General features: G+C 44.2%; 1 pseudogene; it reads left to right on the top strand.

Moving 5' to 3' along the window:
• The window catches only part of LOC111966038 (kelch-like protein 4), a 51317-nt pseudogene extending 25367 nt beyond the window's left edge, over positions 1-25950 (top strand).
• The last annotated feature ends 444 nt before the right edge of the window (positions 25951-26394 follow it).

Below are 26394 nucleotides of genomic sequence, written 5' to 3'. Positions count from 1 at the left end.
TGCACATTGAGGACCAACCTGTACGGGACAATACCAACAAGGTAGTGGTCAGAGACTGCACTGAGGACCAACCTGTACGGGACAATACCAACAAGGTAGTGGTCAGAGACTGCACTGAGACCAACCTGTACGGGACAATACAACAAGTAGTGGTCAGAGACTGCACTAAGGACCAGTCTGTATAGGACAACACCAACAAAAGTAGTGGTCAGAGACTGCACTAAGGACCAGTCTGTATAGGACAACATCAACAGGTAGTGGTCAGAGACGCACTGAGGACCAGTCTGTATAGGACAATACCAACAAAGTGTGTGGTCAGATACTGCACTAAGGACCAGTCTGTATAGGACAACATCAACAAGGTAGTGGTCAGAGACTGCCTGAGGCCAACCTGTACGGGACAATACCAACAAGATAGTGGTCAGAGACTGCACTAAGGACCAGTCTGTATAGGACAACACCAACAAAGTAGTGGTCAGATACTGCACTAAGGACCAGTCTGTATAGGACAACATCAACAAGGTAGTGGTCAGAGACTGCACTAAGGACCATCTGTATAGGACAAACCAACAAGTAGTGGTCAGAGACTGCACTAGGACCAATCTGTATAGGACAAACAACAAGTAGTGGTCAGATACTGCACTAAGGACCAGTCTGTATAGGACAACATCAACAAGGTAGTGGTCAGAGACTGCACAAGGACCAGTCTGTATAGGACAACACCAACAAGTAGTGGTCAGAGACTGCACTAAGGACCAGTCTGTATAGGACAACAAAGTAGTGGTCAGAGACTGCACTAAGGACCAGCTGTATAGGACAACAACAAAGTAGTGGTCAGAGACTGCACTAAGACCAGTCTGTATAGGACAATACCAACAAGGTAGTGGTCAGATACTGCACTAAGGACCAGTCTGTATAGGACAACAACAAAGTAGTGGTCAGAGACTGCACTAAGGACCAGTCCTGTAATGACAACAAGTAAGTGGTCAGAGACTGCACTAAGGACCGTCTGTATAGGACATCATAATAATTCACATGCAAAAGGAACCAAGGTCTAAAATATAATGGAAAAAATACCACAAATAGTGGTCAGAGACTGCACTAAGGACCAGTCTGTATAGGACAACACAAACAAGTAGTGGTCAGAGGACTGCACTAACCAGTCTGTATAGGGAACAACAAGGTAGTGGTCAGAGACTGCACTAAGGACCAGTCTGTATAGGAAACCAACAAGGTAGTGGTCAGAGACTGCACTAAGGACCAGTCTGTATAGGACAAACAACAAGGTAGTGGTCAGAGACTGCACTAAGGACCAGTCTGTATAGGACACACAACAAGTAGTGGTCAGAACTGCACTAAGGACCAGTCTGTATAGGACAAACAACAAGGTAGTGGTCAGAGACTGCACTAAGACAGTCTGTATAGGACAACACAACAAGGTAGTGGTCAGATACTGCAGTGCAGTCTCTGACCACTACCTTGTTGGTGTTGTCCTATACAGACTGGTCCTCAGTGCAGTATCTGACTACTTTGCTGCCATGTTCACCAGTAACGTGAGAGAGGCCAAACAGGAGGAGATCAAGATGGAGGGGGTGGATCCAGAATCCTTGAGATCTCTGGTCCACTTTGCATACACTGGTGAGTACTCCGCAACCCTCAATTATGTATCTCAAATGACACCCTATTTCCTATGAAGTGCACTACTTTGGACCACGGCCCAAAGGGCTTGGTCAAAATAATGCTCTAAATTAGGAAAAAGGTGCCATTTGAACGTATCCATCCAGTAATACCCATGGAGCCGGCTGGTGCATAAAGGGCAGCATCAAATCCCCACGTCTGTCAATCTGCCATTTTCTCCCCTGTGTCCGAAGGCATGGTAATGTTTTTAGTTATTTTCTCTCCTGTGCCCCAGGCATGGTAATGTTTTTAGTTATTTTCTCCCCTGTTCCCCAGGCCTGGTGATGTTTTTAGTTATTTTCTCCCCTGTGCCCCAGGCCTGGGGATGTTTTTAGTAATTTTCTCTCCTGTGCCCCAGGCCTGGGGATGTTTTTGGAGGTCATATGAAGCTCTGCTTCCATTGTTCTCTGTAACAACATATCTTGCTAATGTTGCAGGTGTCCTTGAATTGAAGGAGGAGATCATAGAGAGTTTATTGGCGGCAGCCTGCCTTCTACAGCTCTCGCAAGTCATTGAGGTCTGCTGTAACTTCCTCATGAAACAACTCCATCCATCTAATTGCCTGGGGATACGCTCCTTCGCTGAYGCCCAGGGATGCATGGATCTGCTCAACGTGGCCCACAACTACACTATGGTAGGAATCTAACCAGATTTACACAGCCTAAACTCCAAAAAATGACATTCAAATATGTTTTTYTGGGCTGTTTGCATGTATTCCGTTTGTAGGTTGCATTAGGTTTACATCACATTGTTAGGGGTTGGATGGCCATTGAATGCTTAGCTAAAGTACAAATATAATTTTAAACTCTAGGGTTTGATTGAAATWCATTTGTGTTATCCTTTTTTGATCAAGGTTAACTAATTTGTGGCTAATAATGTTGAGGCATGTCGGCTAACGTTTTGACAGGTAGGTTGGTTTTAACCAAAATACAGCTGTAATATTTATTTCAAACATTTTTTTCACAGGATCAAGAAGATGCAGTATTTATTTACTAGATAATGTCCTCTGCTGTCTCCGGCCGACGGAGTAAACAACTTATGGAGATAGCTGTTCTATCTACTGGGCTCTGTTTAAATAGAGCCCAGTCTAGGACAGAGAGGTTAATCTATGCACGAACACTTCCTGTTCAATCCCTCCAATAAGGAACATGGAAGAAATGTCCCAAATTGCACCTTATTTGCTATACCTTTGACCAGAGCCAAGTGCACTATATAGGGAATAGGGTACCATTTGGTACACAACGGAGAGTCACAGAGCTTCCTGTACAACTGTCATCTGGGTTCTGAATCAACAGCTTGTTATTTTGATAAGGATGTTTTTCCCCCGCTAGTTTACGCTGGATGGATGTTCTATGTTCTGTGTAATCCTGTTCCTTTGTGAGAGGAAGTGTAATTTTTCCTCTATATAGACTCAATCACGCTGTGTCCTAAACCTTGACCTGCTTTCTTTGAGCAAGGCCCGGTTGTTTAAGTCCTCATGTTAGATTTCAGTAGTCTTTTGTCAGAATTAGCCACAAAAAAAAACATTTCAGATTAGTGCCCTTTTAATTGATGCTAGAAGTTCTGTTTCAACTTAAACAAACTCAACCAAAGCATCTCATGCATATTTTTWYAAATCTTTCTTCTTGGGTAGATCARCACGTTTCTTTCCCCCACTGTTTCTTACCTCAGGTTTGTCTTCTTGTATAATGAATGGGGTGTGTCTGAAATGGCATCCGATTCACTATATCGTACACTGCTTTTGACCAGGGCCCACAGGGTTTTGGTTAAAAAGTAGTGCACTATATAGGGAATAGGGCTCTGGTTGAAAGTATTGCACTATATAGGGAATAGGGCTCTGATGAAAAGTATTGCACTATATAGGGAATAGGGCTCTGGTTGAAAGTAGTGCACTATATAGGGAATAGGGCTCTGGTTGAAAGTAGTGCACTATATAGGGAATAGGGCTTCTGGTTTGAAAGTAGTGCACTATATAGGGAATAGGGCTCTGCTTTAAAGTAGTGCACTATATAGGGAATAGGGTTCTGGTTGAAAGTAGTGCACTATATAGGGAATAGGGCTCTGGTTGAAAGTAGTGCACTATATAGGGAATAGGGCTCTGGTTTAAAGTAGTGCACTATATAGGGAATAGGGCTCTGGTTGAAAGTAGTGCACTAGGAATAGGGTGTCATTTTGGACTCAGCCTTTAAATGTCTGTGAATCGAAGAGTCTGCAGTGTAGCCAGCAGAATCAATGTATTAAGTTTGTTGTCAGCATTCTGGCTGATGGTAATTACAAATAATGAATCTATACCAACGTCAAACAACAGCGTGTAGGATGTAAGATCTGTCCTTCTGTATTACCAGAACAGATCAATGAAGGAGACTAAATTYCATTAGGCTTGTCGCTGCTAAGATACTAATGCCCAATCATGATAGATTCTGTGAAGCCAACTGTAATTTGTAACAGATTAATGATCAATTAATAATGCTTACTTTTCGTAGGCACTTGCATCTAAGCAATGTTAAATGCGTCAACGTTTATTCTTGCTGGTGCAATAAATAACAGCTCAGGGTCTTGTTCCTAGACAACAGATTTTGTTCTAGTCMTTTATATCTCCTGCATGTTGAACATTACAGAGCAGCATAAAGGGCTTTTATATAGCATCGTCTGGTACTATCCAGAGAGAGTCATTATTGAAGAAGCTAGTAGAGACAATAACACAAAGCCCTAGTATATATATACACATGTACTGTGTTTATAGCCTGGTTATAGCCTGGGATGATGACCAACAACTGGAAAATGAATCTATATAAAGATGTATAGCAAGCTCCAAATTGAACATACTCTTTATTTTCTAAACTAGCACCAATCTGTCTGTTACGGGTGTATTTTACCTCATACGGACTAAGTTTCAGACTAACAGTTAATCACTTGCTTGCAATCAGAACATGTTTAGTCATTACATTTCTGGCAGTGTGTTGTCACTATGTTCTCTGCTAGCATAGAGATCTGATAACAGTTACGTGATTAATCTGTGGTAAATACGGAAGACACTATCACGCCCTGACCTTAGAGATCCTTTTTATGTCTCTATTTTGGTTTGGTCAGGGTGTGAGTTGGGGTGGGCATTCTATGTTTTTGTTCTATGTTGTCTATTTCTATGTGTTTGGCCGGGTGTGGTTCTCAATCAGAGGCAGCTGTCTATCGTTGTCTCTGATTGAGAATCATACTTAGGTAGCCTTTTTCCCACCTGTGTTTTGTGGGTAGTTGTTTTCTGTTTTGTGTGTCTGCACCAGACAGGACGGTTTCGTTGTGTTCCACTTATGTTATTTTTTGTTCTAGTGTTCAGTGTTATTAAAAGTCATGAACACATACCACGCTGCACCTTGGTCCTCTCCTTTCTTCTTCAAACAGCCGTTACAGACACATCTCAGTTGAATGCATTCAGTTCTACTACCGACGAGGTACACTTCCCCACCGCCCTTTCCTTTCCGCTCTGTGGCTTACAGGTCAGTTCTACTACCGACTAGACGTTACAGCTTCTTCCCACCGCCCTTTCCTTTCCGCTCTGGCTTACAGGTCAGTTCTACTACGGCGAGGTACACTCCCCACCGCCCTTTCCTTTTCCGCTCTGTGGCTACAGGTCAGTGTCTACTACTCGACTAGGTACACTTCCCACCGCCCTTTCTCTTTCCGCTCTGTGGCTTACAGGTCAGTTTCCTACCTGACGACGGATACAACTTCCCACCGCCCTCTTCCTTTCCGCTCTGTGGCTACAGGTCAGTTCTACTACCGACAGAGGTACACTTCACCCACCGCCCTTTCCTTTCCGCTCTGTGGCTACAGGTCAATTACTACACGAGGTACACTCCCACCGCCCTTTCTTTCCGCTCTGTGCCTCTACAGGTCAGTTCACTACCGACGAGGTACACTTCCCCACCGCCCTTTTCTTTCCGCTCTGTGGCTTACAGGTCAGTTCTACTACGACGATAGTACACTTCCCCACCGCCCTTTCCTTTCCGCTCTGTGGCTTACAGTCAGTTCTACTACGACTAGGTACACTTCCCACCGCCCTTTCCTTTCCGCTCTGTGAGCTACAGGTCAGTTCTACTACCGACTGAGTACACTTCCCCACCGCCCTTTCCTTTCCGCTCTTGGCTTACAGGTCAGTTCTATACCGACAGTACACTTCCCCACCGCCTTTCCTTCCGCTCTGTGGCTTAGCAGGTTCTAGTTCTACTACACGTAGGTACACTTCCCCACCGCCCCTTCCTTTCCGCTCTGTGGCTACAGGTCAGTTCTACTACCGACAGGTAACACTCCCCACCGCCTTTCCTTTCCGCTCTGTGCTTACAGTCAGGGTTCTACTCCAACGGGTAGGTACACTTTCCCCCATCGCGGCCCATTTCCGCTTTCTCGACTCTGTTGCGCTTAACAGGATCAGTTTACTACAATCCATGTCTCCAAGTAACTTCGTATCTCGACTCGGTTACACTTCTACCGAGCGCGCCCTCTTCCTATTACCGAGCATCTGTGTGACTTTTGAAGTCAGGGGTCAGTTCTACTTACCGACTATGTGATACACTTTACCCCACCGCCCTTTCTCCTTTCCGCCTCTGTAGCTTTTACAGGTCTGTTCTTACTCTACGACGATCCCTGGTTATCACTTCCCTCCACCCCGCCCTTTCCTTTCCGCTCTGTGGCTTACAGGTCAGTTCTACTACCGACGAGGTACACTTCCCCACCGCCCTTTCCTTTCCGCTCTGTGGCCTACAGGTCCTGTTGGCCCATGTTAGCAGCATTGATGTCCACATTTTGTTGCTCGTTAGGTTTAAATAAGTTCACCGTCTGATTTATCGACGGATTTGTTTCCTATGTCAGTCAAATTCTGAGAGTCCATCAACCCGAGTAACAAATGAGGCCTTCGGTCGGTATTGACTGTATATTTAGGGCCTGAGACAGACAGCTCAGGCCGTTTCTTAATCACGTTTTCCAAGAATGTATGATTCTACTCCTGATTTCGGGTACGTAGATAGTTCTTTGTTGTTGTAAACAACAATACACCTATCGATAAAATTGTTTACCCTAGATCTACCTAACCGATTTATCAACCTAATGTACTTATTTACCCAATGAATGATTAACTCCTACATGCAATAAGTGATGTCTTCTTTCATTTATACATTGTATTTTCTATCCAGGCAGCACCTGAAAATTGCATGTAAGTATTTTGCAACTCAACGTCCAGATGAAACTCGGGTTTTGGTGACCCTCATCTGTAAGATTGGGTTGCAGTATTTTCCCTTTCCCACTAAGTCCTCCTCCCTGTTACATCCCTGTTTCAGGAGCACTTCCTAGAGGTGATTCAGAACCAGGAGTTTCTCCTGCTTCCTACGGCTGAGATCGTCAAACTCTTGGCCAGTGATGACATAAACATACCAGATGAGGAGACCATCTTCCAGGCTCTGATGATGTGGGTGCGGTTCGATGTTCAGCATCGCCAGCAGGACCTTGGGGTGCTCCTGGCCGAAATCCGCCTGCCTCTTCTACCTCCACAGGTAGTCAGTAGGTTATCAATGACTTCATCACAAATGGCACCCTATTCCCTATATAGTGCACTACATTTGACCAGAGGACAATGGACCCTTACTGGTTACTGCTTCCTGGTTGAATGTTACTGCTTCCGGGTTGAAAGACGTACATTTATGTTATACAATCACACTGTTTTTTTGTGTGTGTTGTGTATTTTCATACATCTTTTTTTTTATGCTGCACATAAAATTGCCATTAAGGTATAATAACGATTAACTGAACTGAACAGAAAATAACTCTCCTTTGAATTCCAGCTCCTAGCTGACCTGGAGAACAATACCATGTTCTCAGATGACATGGAATGCCAGAAGCTTCTAATGGAAGCCATGAAGTACCATCTGCTTCCGGAGCGTCGCCTCATGTTCCAGAGCCCCAGGACTAAACCCAGGAAGTCCACTGTAGGAGTACTCTACGCTGTGGGAGGCATGGACGCTACCAAGGGTTAGACCTACGCTGCATTCCCTTACTCCCTCTATATAGTGCACTAGGCCCATAGGGCTCTGGTCAAAAGAAGTGCCCTATATAGGGTTTTGCGTCCCAAAGGGCACCCTACTCCCTTTTTATATAGTGCACTACTTTGGACTAGAGCTCGATATAGGGAATAGGGTGCGTTTCATAGTCTTGGGGTGGAGACAAGAACAAAGACAGGTGAAGCGGATCATGGTGTGACATCCACAGGTTTTGATCATTGAGTTTTGAACATTACCAAGATGGACGCCCGCTAATGTGTGACGTCACCGTCGATCTCGCCCCGACCACGACGTCGCTTTTATTGTTCCAGACTTCAGGTCTATTAGGCTACTAACGTAATACAGCTCAATCCACACCACGGAGGTTAACCCTTTCATTCCATGGACAAACACACATTTATCTGATACCTAAATGGATCCTATACAGTCTAGATACACACCACCGTTCAAAAGTTTGGGGTCATTTAGAAATGTCCTTGTTTTTGAAAAAGCAATTTTTTTTGGTCCATTAAAATAACATCAAATTGATCAAAAATACAGATTAGACATTGTTAAATGATTATTGTAGCTGGAAACGGCAGATTTCTTATGGAATATCTACATAGGCGTACAGAGGCCCATCACTATTGTGTTCCAATGGCACGTTGTGTTAGCTAATCCAAGTTTATCATTTGATAAGGCTAATTGATCATTAGAAAACCCTTTTGCAATTATGTTAGCACAGCTGAAAACTGTTGTCCTGATTAAAGAAGCAATAAAACTGGTCTTCTTTAGACTAGTTGTGTATCTGGAGCATCAGCATTTGTGGGTTCGATTACAGGCTCAAAATGGCCAGAAACAAAGCACTTTCTTCTGAAACTCGTCAGTCTATTCTTGTTCTGAGAAATGAAGGCTATTCCATGAGAGAAATTGCAAAGAAACTGAATATCTCGTAGAAGGCTGTGTACTACTCCCTTCACAGAACAGCGCAAACTGGCTCTTACCAGAATAGAAAGAGGAGTTGGAGCACAACTGAGCAAGAGGACAAGTACATTAGAGTGTCTAGTTTGAGAAACAGATGCCTCACAAGTCCTTAACTGGCAGCTTCATTAAATAGTACCCGCAAACGTCAACAGTGAAGAGGGTACTCTGGGATGCTGGCCTTTAATGTGCTTTTCTTTAAAAAACAAGGACATTTCTAAATAACCCCAAACTTTGAACGGTAGTGTACATTTAATAGAACACATTACCAAGTGTGTTTGATAACACACAATATAGGAAAATGTAGATGTTTAATCAAACACTATGATAGATATAGAGGGTCCTAGGAATCAGAACAGAATAAGATTCAACGCTAAACCTCCAAAAACGATCACCTAAAGTCGTCAGCATCATCCTCCGTTTGTGTAGGATCTATAGATCTCCTTGTCTGTTCCTGTAGGATCTGTATATCTCCTTGTCTGTTCCTATAGGATCTGTAGATCTCCTTGTCTGTTCCTATAGGATCTGTAGATCTCCTTGTCTGTTCCTATAGCATCTATAGATCTCCTTGTCTGTTCCTATAGGATCTATAGATCTCCTTGTCTGTTCCTATAGGATCTATAGATCTCCTTGTCTGTTCCTGTAGGATCTATAGATCTCCTTGCTATGTTCTATATGATCTATAGATCTCCTTGTCTGTTCCTAGGATCTATAGATCCTCTTGTCTGTTCCTATAGAGTATAGATCTCCTTGTCTGTTCTTGTAGGATCTATATAGATCTCCTTGTCTGTTCCTATAGGATCTATAGATCTCCTTGTCTGTTCTAGGATTATAAGATCTCCTTTGTTCCTGTAGGATCATATATCTCCTTGTCTGTTCCTATAGGATCTAAAGATCTCTTGGTCTTCTAGGTTAAGATCTCCTTGTCTTTCCTATAGGATCTATAGATTCCTTCGTTGTTCTTAGTTATGATCTTGCCTGTCCTATAGAGATCTATAGATCTCCTTGTCTGTTCCTATAGGATCTATAGATCTCCTTGGTCCTGTTCATATGGATCTGCTATAGATCATCCTTGTCTGTTCCTATAGGATCTATAGATATCCTTGTCTGTTCCTATAGGACTATAGATCTCCTTGTCTGTTTCTATAGGATCTATAGATATCCTTGATCTGTCTCCTATAGGATCTACTAGATCTCTTGTCTGTTTATAGGATCATAGATCTCCTTGTCGTTCCTATAGGATCTATGATATTCCTTGTCTGTTCCTATAGGATATATAGAATCTCCTTGTCTGTTCCTAATAGGATTCTACGGACCATAGAGAAGTATGACCTGCGGACAACACATGGACCCAGCTGGGGGTGATGAACGGCCGGAGGCTGCAGTTCGGGGTGGAGTGATCGACGACAAGCTGTACTGGTGGGGGCCGACGGGCTGAAAACATCCAACATGGTGGAGTGTTACAACCCTTAAACAAGGTCGGTCCACCTGCCTCCCATGTCTAACACACAGACACGGACTTGGTGGGTTTACAGTTTTTGTTCAAATTATTTACATTTATACCTATACTATTGCAGCACAAGCACAGCAGATACAGTAGTGGCTGTACTGTCTCTACTCGAGGCCCAGGCTTTTGTGGTACAGGACAGTAGACATTCGTCTCTGCCCACACAGACAGTAAGATCAACAATCTCTCTCTCTCTCTCTCTCTCTCTCTCTCTCTCCTCTCTCTCTCTCTCTCTCTCTCTCTTCTCTCTTTCTCTCTTCTCTCTCTTCTCTCTCTCTCTCTCTCTCTCTCTCTCTTCTCTCTTCTCTCTCTCTCTCTCTCTCTCTCTCTCTCTCTCTTCTATCTCTCTCTTCTCTCTCTTCTTCTCTCTCTCTCTCTCTCTTCATTGAATGGCAAGTTAAATTACTTACATTGTCAAGGTGGACATAAGTAAAAGAATGGTGGGACCAACAGCAATAATAATAGTAGTAGTGGATAATTGATTCTTGAAGCTAGGGGGCAGAATTTTTATGTGTGGAAAAATAACGTTCCCAATGTAAGCTGCCTATTTCTCAGGTCCAGATGCTGTGAGTCTGTGAATATAACAGAACTGATTTTGCAGGCGAAAACCTGAGGAAATCCAACCCGGAAGTGACTCTTATTTTGAAAAATCATTGTTCCATTGCCTGCCTTTCGTCCATTTAAAGGGATATCAACCAGATCCCTTTTCCAATGGCTTCCTCAGGGTGTGAACAGTCTTTAGACATAGTTTCAAGTGACAGAGCTCCAGAGTTCCTCTGTGGAGATTGGAGAACATTCCAGGAGGACAACCATTTCTGCAGCACTCCACCAATCAGGCATTTATGGTAGTGTGGTCAGACGGAAGCCACTCCTCAGTATACAGCCCGCTTGGAGTTTGCCAAAAGGCACATGAAGGACTCTCAGACCATGAGAAACAAGATTCCCTGGTCTGATGAAACCAAGATTGAACTCTTTGTCCTGAATGGCAAGCGTCACGTCTGGAGGAAACCTGGCACCAAACCTACGGTGAAGGATGGTGGTGGCTGTAGTAAGCCTGATTACCAACAATGAAATGACAGCCAACAGGGGTGGAGGTGAGGGCCCTGGAAGAGTGGTGCCAGGAAAATATCCTCTCACTCAACGTCAACAAAACAAAGGAGCTGATCGTGGACTTCAGGAAACAGCAGAGGGAGCCCCACCTATCCACATCAACGGGACTGCAGTGGAGAAGGTGGAATGCTTCAAGTTCCTCGGCGTACACATCACTGACAAACTGAAATGGTCCACCCACACAGACAGTGAACCACACAGACAGCCTCAACCTCAGGAGGCTGAAGAAATTTGTTTTGGCACCTAAAACCCACAAACATTTACAGATGCACAATTGAGAGCATCCTGTCGGGCTGTATCACCGCCTGGTACGGCAACTGCACCGCCCGCAACCGCAGGGCTCTCCAGAGGGTAATGAGGTCTGCCCAACGCATCACCGGGGGCAAACTACCTGCCCTCCAGGACACCTACACCACCCTATGTCACAGGAAGGCCATAAAGATCATCAAGAACAACAACCACCCGAGCCACTGCCTGTTCATCCCGTTATCATTCAGAAGGTGATGTCAGTACAGGTGCAGCAAAGCTTTGACCGAGAGACTGAAAAAAATCTCAAGGCCATCAGACTGTTAAATAGCCATCACTAGCACCTTAGAGGCTGCTGCCCTATAAACATATACTTGAAATCACTTCCCGCTTTAATAATGTTTACATATCTTGCATTACTCATTCTCATATGTATATACTGTATTCTATTCTACTGTATTTTAGTCTATGCCGCTCTGACTTTGCTCGTCCAAATATTTATAAATTCTTGATTCCATTCCTTTAGATTTGTATGTGTATTGTTGTGAAATTGTTAGATGTAACTTGTTAGATATTACTACACTGTTGGAGCTAGAAACACAAGCATTTTGCAACACCCGCAATAACATCTGCTAAACATGTGTACGTGACCAATCTGAATATTTATGTAAATGTGCTATTTCAGTTGCTTGGTCATTTTGGCTTATTTTGTGTAGATTGATTAGTGAAAACAACATTTTGAAAAAGTCAAGGGGTCTGAATACTTTTCCGAATGCACTGTATATATAGGCTGGTAACGTTCTGGTTTAGGGCACAACATTATTCTAAAGGAACATCGGGTATAAAACATTCTACATTCTGTACGAATGAAGTTCATCGGAAATAGTCATTTTAATTAAACCAGTTGTGGTTGATTTGACATATCGTTCCTTCTTTTCTGAATACACACAACAGGCTTATAGCCAGCAGCGCATGCAGCTCCTCACATCTTCACAGTAAAACCGTGCTCACCACAAGCAAAGTATATAAGAGCTATCTGCTACAGCCCCGATCAAAGGAGACCCGGTAATACTATTCACTGTAACCTCTGGGGAAAACATGTTCACCCATAGCTCATAAAAGTCAACCACACATCTCACAGACGAGTGAGATGAATACTTGACTAGAGATCCTAGGTGCACAGGTGCATAGGGGGCCCTCTCCGAGCTGAGGCTGTGCGTGTATGGACTCTGGTCTTTGAACTGGAGGGCTGGCACAAACTGACTTTCCTCCGCACTAGACTCTTTCCATCCTCTCTCTTTCCAATTTCAACTGTGAATCAAGCCATTCCTGATATGAAACGTATGAGAAAAGAGAAAAACAGAGCAGGCGTACGGTAGCCTGCCAAGGTGTTATATAGGAATTGTGTAAGTGAGAGAGAGTGAAAGAGAGAGAGGGAGGCAGAGAGAGAGAGAGGCAGAGAGTGAGAGAGGAGCAGAGAGAGAGACAGAGAGAGAGACAAAGAGAGGTAGAGAGAGAGAGAGAGGAGAGAGGAGAGAGAAAGAGAGACAGAGAGAGAGGAACTCTTTTGATAGGTACACCTGCAGCTTACCCCTTGGCAGCAGTACTGTAGACTACTTCATCACCGACCTCAAACCAGAGTCTCTCAGAGCCTTCACAGTCAGCCCACTAACACCTCTCTCAGAGCCTTCACAGTCAGCCCACTAACACCTCTCTCAGAGCCTTCACAGTCAGCCCACTAACACCTCTCTCAGAACACAGTAAAATCACAGTGTATCTGAGAAGAGCAGAACCCAACCATGAAGCATCACGGCCCAATAAATTACATGGTACTAAACAGGCCTATAGATGGAGTGCAAACAGTACAGAAATCTACCAAAAAGCAATTAGTAGCGCAAAAATACACAACAAATGGACAACGTTTTAGCCTTAATATTCTCCTACAGCAACAAAGGTGTAAATTTGGCCGTTTGGAACATAAACTTTATATTTAACAAATTAGCCTCCTTGGCTAATCGAAAGTTACATAAGAGTAAACCAAAAAAAATAGATCATGAAAAATGGTCTGATAATGATTGGAGAAATCTAAGGAGGTCATTGAGAAATATATCTAATCAAAAACACAGAGATCCAGACAACAAAAATCTACTCCTTCAATATGGGGAAACACTGAAGCAATACAAACACACCTTTTCAGAACAGAAAAAAGGAACAGCACGTTAGAAATCAGCTGGATGTAATTGAGGAATCCGTAGAATCAAACCACTTCTGGGAAAATTTGAACTGGCTATCCAAAATGGGGATATGTGGAGAAATCACTTTGCAAACCTCTACAGCAATATAACAAAGAGCCCAGAATAAAAAAGATATACAAGAAAAATTACAAATCCTTGAATTAGCAGTCAAAGACTATCAGAATCGTGTGGATATCCCAATTACAGAATAATAATTTTTGGGGAAACTATGCACACTCCGAACCCAAAAGGCCTGTGATGCTCATGCTATTTTAAATTAAATTATCAAATATACAGACCTCAATTTTAAATTGGCTATAGTAAATTCTTCAACATTATCCCCACTGCAGGTATTTTCCCTCGATATTTGACCCAAATAATTATAGAGGAATTTGAGTTAACAGCAACTTGGGGAAAATTGATAAATAGATCATAAATCATTTCCTTGATGAGCACAACGTCCTAAGCAGAAGCCAGATTGGATTTTTTTTTAAATGATCGTACAACAGACCACATTTATACCCTCCAAACTCTAATTGACATACAAGTAAACTAAAAGAAAGGCAAAATCTAGTCGTGTTTTGTAGACTTCAAGAAATAATTAGATTCAATTTGGCATAAAGGTATTTTTATAAACTAATAGAAAGAGGTATTGGAGGGAAAACATATGACATCATTAAATCAATGTACACTAAAAACAAATGTGCAGTTAAAATTGGCAACAAGCAAACAGACTTCTTCTCTCAGGGACGTGGAGTGAAACAGGGCTGCCCAATAAGTCCAACACTATTTAAACTTCTTGTCAATACGGGGGCGCTGTTTTCACTTTGGAAAAAATCGTGCCCAAATGAAACGGCCTCGTACTCTTTTCTAGATCATACAATATGCAYATTATTATTACTATTGGATAGAAAACACTCTCAAGTTTCTAAAACTGTTTGAATTATATCTGTGAGTAAAACAGAACTCATTTTGCAGCAAACTTCCATACAGGAAGTGAAAAATCTGAAAACGAGGCTCTGTTTCAGGGCCTGCCTATTCAACTGGCTTTTATTTATTGATATGCATGTACTTCATAAGCCTTCCACTAGATGTCAACAGGCAGTGGAAGGTGGAATGGGGTGTCTAGCTTGAGCTGAGGTCGAATGAGAGCTTTTGGAGTGGCAGGTCAGGAATTTGCTTTGTCTTCCAAGGCGCGCCGCGGAGCTCGACATTGGCTTCTGAAAAGCGTTCGGTTTACACGGCGAATATCTCCGGCTCTGATTTTATTTGATACATGTGATAATAACATCATAAAGTAGGATTATCAGTTTATTCAACGTTTATTGGGACTTTTGGAGTTTTCCGTTCTTTGCGTCAAGAGAGGATGGGGATGTTAGCAACCTTGGCTAGCATTGTGGCGCGAATTCGACAGAAGAAATGGACATTCTAAAACCAAACAACGATTTATTCTGGACCAAGGACTCCTTGTACAACATTCTGATGGAAGCTCAACAAAAGTAAGAAAACATTTATGATGTTATTTCGTATTTCTGTGTAAAATGTTGAGTCCTATTCTCCGCCGTTTTGGTGAGCGCTGTCTCGCAATAACGCAAGCTGTATGTTATGGTAAAGTTATTTTTAAAAATCTAACACAGCGGTTGCATTAAGAACCAGTGTATCTTTCATTTGCCGTACAACAAGTATTTTTATGTCAAGTTTCATGATGAGTTCTTTGGTCAGATTAGGTGAGTGTCCAAAATATCTCCGGAGATTCTGGTGAATCGATGCTACGTATTCACAATGTATAATCAGGATTTGTAGCTCTAAATATGCACATTTTCGAACAAAACATAGTTGTATTGTATAACATGATGTTATAAGACTGTCATCTGATGAATTTGTTCAAGGTTAGTGATTCATTTTATATATTTTGCTGGTTTTTGCGAAAGCTACCTTTGCGGTGAATAAATGCGTTTGTGTGTTTGGCTATTGTGGTAAGCTAATATAATTCTATATTGTGTTTTCGCTGTAACATTTACAAAATCGGAAATATTGTCTGATCACAAGTGTATTTATTCTTTATTTGCTGTACACCATGTATTTTATAAATGTTTTTGATGAGTCAATTTTAGGTATTTCACGTTGCTCTCTGTAATTATTCTGGCTGCTTTGGTGATATTTTTGATGGTAGCTGCCTGTAAACTATGATTTATACCTCAATAGACTGTTTCGAACAAACAATAATGTTTGTATAAATGTTTAGACTGTCATCTGATGAAGTTGTTTCTTGTTAGTGCCTAATTTTATCTCTATTTTTGTCGGTTTTGTGAAAGCTACCTATGCGGTGGAACATGGTGAAAATATGCGGTTTGTGTGTTTGGCTATTGTGGTTAGCTATAGAACATATTGTGTTGTTCGCTGTAAACATTTTAAAAATCAAAGAATGATGGCTGATTCAAGTTTTACATTCATATGCTTTTATTGCTTTCGAGTATTTCATGAAAGAGTATATGAATCCTGCTCCTTAGTGCTGCTAGGCTATGCTAGTCAGTTTTTTGATGAGGAGGATCCCGGATCCGGAGAGAGAGAAGCGGTAGAGGTAAAACATCTACATTAATGAATTGGCAAAAACATTAGACAAATCGGCAGCACCTGGTATCACCCTATACAACACTGAAATCAAGTGTCTGCTGTACAAAATGACCTGGTGCTGCTGTCTCCACTAAAGAGGGTGTGCTGTACGCAGATGACCTGGTGCTGCTGTCTCTCACTAAGGAGGGTCTGCTGTAGACAGATGGACCTGGTGCTACTGTCTCCCACTAAGGAGGGTCTGCTGTAGACAGATGACCTGGTGCTGGCTGTCTCTCACTAAGAGGGTCTGCTGTACACAGATGACCTGGTGCTACTGTCTCCCACTAAGGAGGGTCTGCTGTAGACAGATTACCTGGTGCTGCTGTCTCCCACTAAGGAGGGTCTGCTGTACACAGATGACCTGGGCTACTGTCTCTCACTAAGGAGGGTCTGCTGTACACAGATGACCTGGTGCTACTGTCTCCCACTAAGGAGGGTCTGCTGTAGACAGATGACCTGGTGCTGCGCTGTCTCCCACTAAGGAGGGTCTGCTGTAGACAGATTACCTGTGCTGCTGTCTCCCACTAAGGAGGGGTTACAGAAGCACCTAGATCATCAGCACAGGTTCAGTCAGCCATGGGCTCTGAATGTTATAACAGGTTCTGTCAGACCTGGGCTCTGACTGTTAATAAACAGGTTCTGTCAGACCTGGGCTCTGACCATTAATCACAGGTTCTGTCAGACCTGGGCTCTGACCGTTAATCACAGTTTCTGTCAGACCTGGCTCTGACCATTAATCACAGGTTCTGTCAGACCTGGGCTCTGACCATTAATCACAGGTTCTGTCAGACCTGGGCTCTGACCGTTAATCTTTAAAAAATGAATAGAATGATATTCCAAAAAGGTCCAGAAATCAGGATGGCAAATATAAATCTATTTGACACAGTTCTAATTAGAACACACGCAAAAACTACACATATCTAGGACTAAATATCAGCAACACAGGTAGCTTTCACATGGCTGTGAATGAGCTCAGAGACAAAGCAAGAAGAGCATTTTATGCAATTAAAAGGAACATCAAAATCAAAATTTCCAATTAGAATCTGGCTTAACATTTTCCAATCAGTTATAGAACCAATTGCTCTATATGGCAGCGAAGTATGGGGTCCACTCTCTAACAGTGTGAAGTATGGGGTCCATCTCTAACAGTGAAGTATGGGGTACTCCTAACAGTGAAGTATGGGGTCCACTCTCTAACAGTGAAGTATGGGGTCCACTCTCTAACAGTGAAGTATGGGTCCACTCTCTAACAAGTGAAGTATGGGGTCACTCTCTAACAGTGAAGTATGGGTCCACTTCACGTATAGGGTCCACTCAGTGAGTAGGGGTCCACTCTCTAACAGTGAAAGTATGGGGCTCCACTCTCTAACAGTGTAAGTATGGGGTCCACTTCCTAACAGTGAAGTATGGGGTCCACTCTCTAACAGTGAAGTATGGGGTCCACCTCTACAGTGAAAAGTAGGGGTCCACTCTCTAACAGTGAAGTATGGGGTCCACTCTCTAACAGTGAAGTAGGGGTCCACTCTCTAACAGTGGAAGTCATGGGGTCCACTCTCAACAGTGAAGTATCGGGGTCACTCTCTAACAGTGAAGTAATGGGGTTCCACTCTCTAACAGTGAAGTATGGGTCCACTCTCTAACAGTGAAGTATGGGTCCACTCTCTAACAGTGAAGTATGGGTCACTCTCTAAAACAGTGAAGTATGGGTCCACTCTCTAACAGGAAGTATGGGGTCCACTCTCTAACAGTGAAGTATGGGGTCCACTCTCTAACAGTGAAGTTATGGGGTCCACTCTCTAACAGTGAAAGTATGGGGTCCACTCTCTAACAGTGAAGTATGGGGTCCATCTCTAACAGTGAAGTATGGGGTCCACTCTCTAACAGTGAAGTTATGGGTCCACTCTCTAACAGTGAAGTATGGGGTCCACTCTCTAACAGTGAAGTAATGGGGTCCACTCTCTAACAGTGAAGTATGGGGTCCCACTCTCTAAACAGTGAAGTATGGGTCACTCTCCTAACAGTGAAGTATGGGGTCCACTCTCTAACAGTGAAGTATGGGGTCCACTCTCTAACAGTGAAGTAGGGTCCACTCTCTAACAGTGAAGTATGGGGTCCACTCTCTAACAGTGAAGTAGGGGTCCACCCTCTAACAGTGAAGTATGGGTCCACTCTCTAACAGTGAAGTATGGGGTCCACTCTCTACAGTGAAGTGTGGGGTCCACTCTCTAACAGTGAAGTACGGGGTCCACTCTCTAACAGTGAAGTATGGGGTCCACTCTCAACAGTGAAGTATGGGGTCCACTCTCTAACAGTGAAGTATGGGTCCACTCTCTAACAGTGAAGTATGGGTCACTCTCTAACAGTGAAGTATGGGGTCCACTCTCTAACAGTGAAGTATGGGGTCCACTCTCTAACAGTGAAGTATGGGGTCCATCTCTAACAGTGAAGTATGGGGTCACTCTCTAACAGTGAAGTATGGGGTCCACTCTCTAAACAGTGAAGTATGGGGTCCAACCCTCTAACAGTGAAGTAATGGGGTCCACTCTCTAACAGTGAAGAATGGGGTCCACTCTCTAACAGTGAATTTACCAAATGGGACAAACATCCAATCAAAATACTGCATGTAGAGTTTTGCGAAACTGTATTGCAAGTGCAAAGAAAAACTCCAAATAACCCATGTAGAGCAGAATTGGGCCGATACCCCCTCTTTATTCGAATAGAAAAAAGGGCCTTCAAATTTTACAACCATCTAAAAACAAGTGACCCCCAAAATGTTCCATCACACAGCTCTACAATGTCAAGAGATGAAACAAGAGAAGAGTCCCCTCAGCCAGCTGGTTCTGAAGCTCAGTTCACTAACCCAAACCAACCCCATAGAGCCTCAGGACAGCACTCAGAAAATCTGGCCCAACCAAATCATCACAAAGCAAAAAAAATAATATATCACCTGTTGGAAAGACACCACAAAAAAATCTAAGTAAACTTCAATGCTATTTGGCTCTTAACAGACAGTACATGGTGGCAGACTGTCTGACCACTGTGACTGATAGAAAACTGAGGAAAACACTGACTAGGTACAAACTCAGTGAGCACAGTCTGGCTATAGAGACCAGTCGTCACAGACAAACCTGGCTGCCCAGAGAGGACAGTCTGGCTATAGAGACCGGTCGTCACAGACAAACCTGGCTGCCCAGAGAGNCCAGAGAGGACAGTCTGGCTATAGAGACCGGTCGTCACAGACAAACCTGGCTGCCCAGAGAGGACAGTCTGGCTATAGAGACCGGTCGTCACAGACAAACCTGGCTGGCCAGAGAGGACAGGCTGTGCTCACTCTGCTCCAGGGGAGAGGTAGACAGAACTGCATTTCCTATTACACTGTGACAAATACTCCGACCTAAGATAATATTTATTTCCCAAAATTATAATTCAATACAAAGAATTTGAAACTATAAAAGATAAAGAAAAAATCTAATAATTATTTTGTGAAAAGCCAAAATGTGCAGTTTTGGGACAGCCAGTGAAGAGTGCAATGTAATGTCAATAATATTTCCCATTTAGTTTTGTTTTGGCTTTCATACCATGTCATGTTGCTTCTCAGTCAGGTTGTGACTGCTCTACTACTATTGCTTTAACTCACTGTTCTTAGGCTGTCATTGAAAATAAGAATTTGTTCTTAACTGACTTGCCTAGTAAAATAAACAGACCATCAGACCCTTCTTCCCTGATTGCTCAGTTTGGCCGGGCGGCCAGCTCTAGGAAGAGTCTTGGTGGTTCCAAACTTCTTTCATTTAAGAATGATGGAGGCCACTGTGTTCTTGGGGACCTTCAATGCTGCAGAAATGCTTTGGCACCCCTCCCCAGATCTGTGACTCGGCACAATCCTGTCTCTGAGCTCTACAGAAAATGTTTTTTGCTCTGATATGTACTGTCAACTGTGGGCCTTTCCACATCATGTAAAATGAATGGAATTTTCCACAGGTGAACTCCAATCAAGTTGTAGAAACATCTCAAGGATGATCAATGGAAACAGGATGCACCTGAGCTCAATTTAGACTCTCATAGCAAAGAGTCTGAAAACTTATGTAAATATGGTATTTCTTTTTTTTGTTGTACATTTGCTAAAATTTCTAATAACCTGTTTTCACTTTGTCATTATAGGGTATTGTGCATATATTGATGGAAAAAAATAACTATTTAATCCATTTTAAAATAAGTCTGTAACGTAACAAAATGTGTCTAAAAGTCAAAAGGTCTGAATACTTTCCGAATGCACTGGATAAATCTATCTATTGTGTTGTACAGTAACTTCCTATTCATTGTTGTTGGAAAATCACTTTCCTCTGTGACCCCAGCAATAGCAGGATTAACAGCGTTTTATATCCATCCTGTTTGGAGAACAGACCTGGGTTCAAGTACTATTTCAAATCTTTCAAATACTAAGTTTGCCCTAGCCTGCCTGGTTCTGGGCGTGCAGAGTTTGTAGTTTTGGGATTATTCTATTGGTTCCATTATTAAGCCAAGCAAGCTTAATCAATCGGAAATAACGTATTTTAAATGATTTCAAATAGTATTTGAACCCAGGTCTGTTTGGAGAATAGAATAGCCTACATTCAGTCAGTTCCACACATCGGTGACTCATCTAACAGCACTTTAGCTGTTCTCAAATGAGCATCATGGTTGAGACACACACACACACCACACCCCACACACACACATCACCACACACACAACAACACCAACACACACAACACCACCCACACCACACCCACACCCCATCACCACCACCCACAACACACCCACACACCACCCAACACCCACTACCACGCAACATCACCCACAGAGGTTAGTATGGTCCCTTCTCTTCTACATAACTCTCCTCCCCCAGGCTATATTGACAGTGCTTGGAGGCCCATGTATGCAGATACCGGCCTGGCCATATGGTATGGGAGTTACATGAATTACAGTGGAGAGGTGGGACCCCCAGGCTAAGCACAGGTGGACAATCCGTGGCCAGCATGTCACGCCACGCGCACGGACTATGGGAGTCCACCGCAGTCTCGAACGGAAAGTAAGTGGCTCGTCCTAAAATACATTTGACAGCGATGCAGGACACAGTTCACTTAACTAAAAACACACCACTTATTTCAAGACATAAGCTACAACATGAAAGGAAAGAAGTTTGTGACACATGTCTGACGAGCCAGGAACCACGCACACACAGGACACACAATTATGCTCTCTGCGCTTCTGTTATGTAGACACCTTTTTGGGCGATAATGCATGACCTTGCGTATCAAAACAACTAATGCTTTTCTTTGTGCGTAAGCCTGGCTAGACTACAAGCTGCTACGACATAAATAACAACTGTCAATCACAAGACCCTACTCCATCCAAACGTTTCCTGCAGTGGTTTTCTACTATAAAAACACCTTTAAGATCAGTCTTCCTGGAACTTCTGCGGGTCAAGAAGACATACGAACAGGGAGAAGATGTGTTCTCAACCCCTTCCTTCCTCTCTTGCCCATGGGTAAATGTTTCTCAACCCTCCTTCTCCTACTCTGCCATGAGAAATGTTTCCCTCAACCTCCTTCACTCTTGCCATGAAGATAAATCTACCGCTTTTTCCCCTGCTAGATGTTTCCTCAACCTCTCCTTTCCATCTTCATGCCATGGAAGATGTCTTCCCTCAACTCTCCTTCCCCTCTGCCATTGGAAGCATCGGTATTCCTTAAAACCCTCCATCCCTTCTCTGCCATGGGACCGATGTTTCCTCCAACCCCTCCTTCCCTCTCTGCCAGGCGAAGATGGTTTCCTCAACCCTCCTTCCTCTTGCCATGGCATAGACTGTTTCCTCACACCTCCTGTCCCTCTCTGCCATGGCAAGATGTTTCCTCAACCCTCTTCCCTCTCTGCCAGGAAAGAATAGTTTCCTCAACCCTCCTTCCCTTCTGCCATGGAAAGATTGTTCTCCCTCAACCCTCCTTCCCTCTCTGCCATCGAAATGTTTCCTCAACCTCCTCCTTCCCTCTCTCTGCCATGGAAGATGTCCCTATCAACCCTCCATTCCCTATCTGCATGGAGATATGTTTCCTCAACCGCTCCTTCCTCCTCTGCCATGGAAGATCGTGTTCCTCAAACCCTCCTCCCTCTCGCCAGCGACAGGGCAGTGATTTCCTCAACCTCCTCCCTTCTCTGAACTGTTTTCCTAACCTGCGCTTGCCCTCAATGTGCACATGGAGATGTCTCCTTCAACCTGCTCTCCTAGTGTCCTACCCTCCTCTCTCTGCCACTGGAACGATGAAGTTTCCTCAACCCTCTCCCTCTGCCATGGAGTTCCGCAATTTCCCTCTCTGCCATGGAAGATGTTTCTACTCTCCTAACCCTCCTGCCAAGTCCACCATCCCTCTCGCCACATGGAAGATGATTCCTCAACCCTCCTTCCCCTTTCTTGCCATGAAGATGGTGCCTCAACCTCCAGTCCCTCCTCTGCCTGGAAGGATGTTTCCTCAAACCCTCCTGTACCCTCTCTGCTCATGGAAGATGTTGTCCCAACCCCTCCCTCTCCTTATGCCATGGAAGAAGTGTTCCCTCAACCCTCCTCCTCCTTTCATCTGCCATGTGAATGCATGAACCATCTCATCTGCCACTAACTCCTTTCCTCTATCCCTCTCTCCACTCTTGGAAGCATGTTTCTCACTCTTCCCTCCGTCTGAAAGCTTCTAACCTCCTCCCTTCTGCCCATGGACACGATCGTTTCCCTCCAACCCTCTTCCCTTTTCTGCCATGGAAGATGTTTCCTCAACCCTCCCTTCCCTCTCTGCCATGGAAGATTAGTCTCTCCTCAACCCTCCTTTCCCTCTCTGTCCATGGAAGATGTTTCCTCAACCCCTCCTTGCCCTCTACTGCCATGGAAGATGTTTCCTTAAACCCTCCTTCCCTCTCTGTCATAGGAAGATTTTCCTCAACCCTCCCTTCCCTCTCTCTGCCATGGAAGATGTTCCTCCACACCCTCTTCCCTCTCTGCCATGGAAGATGTTTCCTTCAACCCTCCTTCCCTCTCTGCCATAGGAAAATGTTTCCTCAACCCTCCTTCCCTCTGCCACTGAAGATTGTTCCTCAACAACCTCCCATTCCTCTCCTGCTAAGGAAGCCTGAGATTCTCCCTCCCTTAAAAGAAGATTCACTCATCAGAGCACAATCCCAAAACCCGATTTGTAACCGCTTTCATTTCGTCCGTACAGATTGTTTGCAGTTGTGGTCGGGATGTGAGCCTCGTGTCTCCGCGTCGATTGGAGTGAGCTTGATCACACTACACCAACAAGGGAGCTATGTGTGCCCCTCATGGCGAAGCGAGAGGAGGGAGGTGGGTGGCCACTGGTAACAAGCGCACAGCTTCCTCTGATAATTGCCTGCTCGTGGTTCATTGATGCCCAGGCCGATTCCCAACCCACACCCGCTCTCAGACGTGCTGCAGAGGTAACACACGTACACGAGTGTAGCAGGTAAACAATGGTCAACGTAGGACAACACCCACTGTCCCGCATCAGACTGAAGTAACAAACCGTTCCAGTACGCTGTGTAGACAGGTAAAAACAACGCACTCCGCTATCCAGACTCTAGACAGGAATAAGACTTCAGACTCAGACATGTTCACAACGCACTGCCACCAGACTGGTAGAGAGGTAAACAACCACCGTTCCGAGACTATCAGAACTGTGTAGACAGGTAAACAACCACTGTCCCAGACTATCAGACTGTCTAGACAGTGTTCAACGTATCACAACATGCCCACGAGCGATGTGTGAACTTAGCACACTGTCAACTACTCAGCACTAAGGGAGACCAATAGATCCATGGTGAAACAATCCACAGTGTTCACCCAGATCTATCATGTAACACTCGCGCTTGGTATAGCGAGGTTAAAACACCCAACGACTTGACTAAGTCCTGCGCCCAGGGCAGCGTTTGCACCAGAGGCTTGTAGGGACAAGGTAAAACAACCCAACTGTCCACATCGCTATCTGTGTTGAGGACTCAGCTAAGAACAACCCACTGTCGCTCGAGGACATAATCGACGACTGTTTACCTCTGAGACCCATCGGTACAAAACACAACACACTGTCCCAGTGATCACCTCTGGATATGTCAGCATGCGAGGGTAACCCAGTAACAATCGATCTGGTCCCAGTACCTGTGCCTAGACTTACGTACACCTAACAACCCTACTGTCACAGAGATCGTTGTTGTACTGACCAAGAAGAAAAACGCACCTGTCCCAGAAGTGTTCTGTTTGTACAGCCAGTCGTGCAAAAGCAACCCAAGGTCTACCGCATGTTATCGCCTAGTACGTATCAGCACTTGGTGGGTAAGACAAGTTAAACAATCCACGTGTCCTCTAGGGGCACATTCTCTAATCAGATGCTAGTCGTGTTGAGAACAGTGCTCAATACGAAACACCCACTGTCCCAGACTTTGATTTGCAGTACTGTGTAGACAGTACCGTTCTAACCAGTTCATATGATAAGATCAACTCCTGGGACATGCGAGGCTTGTGGTCCTCCTTACCTCTCTCAAACGAACAATCTCGATATTTCCTGGATGCAGAATGCTTTTTTATCCTGTCGTATCACACCGTAGACTACAAACTACTCCTACGTGAACATCAACGCGAGGATCTGTGTGATTGCTGCCACAATGCTCATAAACGACAGAACAACCTCAACCGTGTCACCTAATCTAACGAAGTTAGCAGCAACTCGTGTCATAGACCAGATGGTTCGGTCACACTGATAATACCACAGTCCAAACCACGTGTAACACCACAAGCATGCAGTCACGCTTCAACTCTGGGTCCCTAACACCCAGTTGCTTTTCTAAACAGTGTTGCCTAACCCAGTAGAACAGTAAAGCACTTATCTAAGACCGATGGCCACTGTTCCCAGACTGATTCAGACTCTATCACCTGTGGTGACATTGAGGACAGGCGTCCGAACACCACACAGCCACCCGAACTGGAACCCTAGATCTGTGTGAGAACACCTAAACATAATAGCACTTGTATCCACCAGACCTATCAGACACCCTGCAAACATCGATAAGCAGAATAATACAACACACGCACGGCGTCACGTATAGCGACTACCTCAGACTGTGTTACCCTCCTGGACTATGTCACTACAACTGATCTACAGTCTCACTCAGCTCGCTGTGTAGACAACCAACACACCTGTCCAGCAACTCCGATCGTGAGGCAGGTTGATACAACAACCCACTTAGAAGCTGTAGAATAGACAGAGTATACAACAACCACTCGTCTCCAACGATCCATGTTCAGCACAAGTCTAGACAGGGCAACAACCCACATTACATCAAGTCCCAGACCTGTCGAATAGACACCACGGGACAGCAACACAGACCGCTACGCCGACAATCGTACCCCAGACTGCTACGCATTAGCACAAACGAGTTCAAACACAACCTTCGCCAGCGTCCCAGCCTATCAGACCTGCATGTAGACAAAGCTACTACAACAACCACAGTGTCCCACGAGCATACCTAATCAGATCTGCGTCGCTAGACAAGGCCGTAAAACAACCCACTGTCCTCCCAGCACTAGTCAGACAGTCGATAGACCAAGCAGAACCACAACCACTTGTCCCAAGACTATCAGACCTGTGTAGACAGGTAAACAACACCACCGTCCAGGCCACTCCATCAGACTGTGTTAGACAGGGAAACAACCACTGTCCCAAGACTCTCTACACGACCTCGTTAGACAGGCGTAAACAACCACTGTCCCAGACTGTGTAGACAGGTAAAACAACCACTGCTCCCAGACTGTGATAGACAGGTAAACAACCCACGTCCCAGGCTATCAGACTGTGTAGAGACAGGGTAAAACAACCACTGTCCCAGACTATCAGACTTGTGTCAGACAGGTAAACAACCACTGTCCCAGGCACTATCAGACTGTCGTAGACCACGCCGTAACACAACCACCCAG

This window comes from Salvelinus sp. IW2-2015, linkage group LG6.2 (genome assembly GCF_002910315.2).
Source record: "Salvelinus sp. IW2-2015 linkage group LG6.2, ASM291031v2, whole genome shotgun sequence".
Lineage (NCBI taxonomy): Eukaryota > Metazoa > Chordata > Actinopteri > Salmoniformes > Salmonidae > Salvelinus > Salvelinus sp. IW2-2015.
This window is presented reverse-complemented; position numbering and strand designations above follow the sequence as displayed.